Raw genomic sequence first — 2666 nt, forward strand, 5'->3', positions numbered from 1 at the left:
CGTCAGACAGACACAGGCTTGTGTCCCAGCTCCACCCACCGCTCGTGGCAAACTTTGGCGGCTTGCAGAACCTCTGTCCGTCTCCGTCAGTCCCGAGAGCAGAATTTGGGGTTGTTTTGAGGATTAATTGAAACGCTGAGGGTGGAGGGCTTACTTCGTAAAGCGTCTGGTCGACAGACAAATGGCCTGTGCGTGTGCGGGCCCCTCCGTTGGCCCCCTTTTTCTTGTCGACCTGTTTCTTTACGTCTGCAAGTGGGCGGGGTGGAAGCCCTTTGCTCAGCAGGACACAGTCCCCGGGAGGGACCCAGCCTGGAGAAACCGCGGCCACTAAACCTCGTCATTTCCTTGTTTGCTCCTTCGAGAACTCCCTATGGTAACTAAATTCAGCCCTGTGGTCTGACCTCCAGCCTGTCTTCCCAATGGGAAATATGTGATATTCTGGCCAGATTGAGCCTCTCCCTACCGAGGGCAGTAGTACAAGCCTGACTGGACTCCTTATCTGTTCGGTGATTTATAGATTAAAAAACTATATATCAATTGTCCTTGGTGTCACACACGCTTAATCAGAATGTTTTCAAGGAAGATGCCTTTTGGATTGGAAAAATGCTGAGCTGTTTTAATGACAGTCTCTTCTTTCCGAACAAATCTTTTCTGTAGCTGGGGTAACTAATATTCTAAGGTTTTAATGATGTGATTAGGCAAAACAGAATAGGGTTGAATGATGGTGCATGCTAAATCGAATCCCATTTGTACTGCATCCAAATTAAGAGGCTGTATCAGTTGGGGTTATTTTCACTGTGAATAATGGAAAACTCAACTCAAAATGAGGCTTAAACAGTAGGGAAAAGCTGGTATCTCGCATAACTATTACCTCTTAGGTCAGTGCTAGGACACTAAACCCACTGGCTTGGAAAGGCCAACGAGTCACCCACTTGCATGCCTACGACCACTATGTACCTACCATTCGGAATAAGAACTAACCAGGACCCTAGAAGTCCACGTTTGTGCCTATAATTCCATTGCCTCTCCCTCCCCGCCCTCCCGCCACAAAGATGTTTATAATTTCCTTTTTTTAAACAAGTTTATTTTTAGAGCAATTCTAGGTTTACAGCAATATTGAGAGGCAGATACAGAGAATTCCCATTCACCCCCTGACCCCCTACCCCCAACACACACAGCTTCTCCCACTATCGGCATCCGCACCGGGGTGGTACATCTGTTACAGTAAAGGAACCTACACTGACACATCGTCATCACCTAAAGTCCCCAGTTTACATTATGATTTACTCTTAGTCTGTGGGTTTTGACAGATGTAGAATGACATTTATCTGCCATTATAATGTGTAGAATAGTTTCACAGCCCTAAAAATCCTCTGTGCTTTGTCTGTTCATCCCTTCTTCCCCAGCCTGTGTCAATCACTGACCTTTTTACCATATCCATAGCTTTATGTTTTCTAGAATGTCATGGAACCTTACAATATGCGGCTTTTTCAAACTGATTCATTTTACTTAGTAATATGCATTTAAAGCTTCTCATGTCTTTTAATGGCTTGATAGTGCATTTCTGTTCAGCGCTGAACAGTATTCCATGGTCTAGGTCACCACGGTTTATTGATCCAGTCACCCATGGAAGAACATCTTAGTTGATTCTAAGTTTTGCAATTATGAATAAAGATGCTACAAGCATCTCTGTGCAGGTTTTCGTGTGGACATAAAATTTCAAATCCTTTGAGTAAATACCAAGGATTGCTGTTTCTGGATTATATGGTAAGAGTATACTTATTTTTATAAGCAACTGCCAAACTGTTTTTCCAAAGTGGCTGTATCGTTTTGCATTTCCACCAGCAACGAATGAGAGTTTCTGTTGCCCCACATCCTTGCCGGCATTTGGTGTTGTCCATGTTTTGGATTTTTGCCATTCTAATAGGTATGTAGTGGTACCTTTAGTTTGCAATTCCCTAGTGACATATGAGGTGGAGCATCTTTTTATATGCTTATTTGCCATCTCTTTCTTTAGTAGTTGCCCTAGAGTTCGCAATACACCTTTACAACTAATCCGCGTCCACTTCCAGATAACATACACCACTTCCTGGTAGTGATAATACGTTCCTAATTCCTCTTTCCTGTCACTTGTATGATTGTTATTGTTTATTTCACTTATGTATAAACCATCATCATCAGTACATTGTTGCTTTTATTTTGAGCAGACCGTTATCTGTTAGGTCAATTAAAAAGAATAAGAAAATTTTTTATTTTACCTGTACTCATTCCTTCTCTGGTGCTCTTCCTTTTTTAAAAATGTTGATCCCAGTTTTTGACTTGTATTATTTTCCTTCTCTCTGAAGAACTTTTTGAAAACATTGATTGTAAGGCAAGTCTACTGGAAACAAATTCCACCATTTTTATCTGAGAAAGTCTTTATTTCTCATTCACTTTTGAAGGATAATTTCATAGGATACAGAATTCTAGTTTTTTTTTTTTTAAAACACTGAATATTTCACCTCGCTTTCTTCTTGCTTGCGTGCTTTCTGAGGAGAAGCTACATGTCATTCTTATCTTTGTTCCTCTATAGGTTAGCTCTTCCCCGGCCCCCACCCGCCCCCGGCTTCTTTTTCAGTATTTTTTTTCTTTATCTTTGATTTTCTGCTGTTTTTAAAAATTAATTA

General features: G+C 41.2%; 1 protein-coding gene across 4 annotated transcripts in view; it reads left to right on the forward strand.

Annotated features, from left to right (window-relative positions):
- Positions 1–2666, forward strand: part of HHAT (hedgehog acyltransferase) — a 219908-nt gene that overhangs the window by 64024 nt on the left and 153218 nt on the right. The window lies entirely within an intron of this gene.

The sequence above is a fragment of the Pteropus alecto genome, unplaced genomic scaffold, assembly GCF_000325575.1.
Source record: "Pteropus alecto unplaced genomic scaffold, ASM32557v1 scaffold101, whole genome shotgun sequence".
NCBI lineage: Eukaryota > Metazoa > Chordata > Mammalia > Chiroptera > Pteropodidae > Pteropus > Pteropus alecto.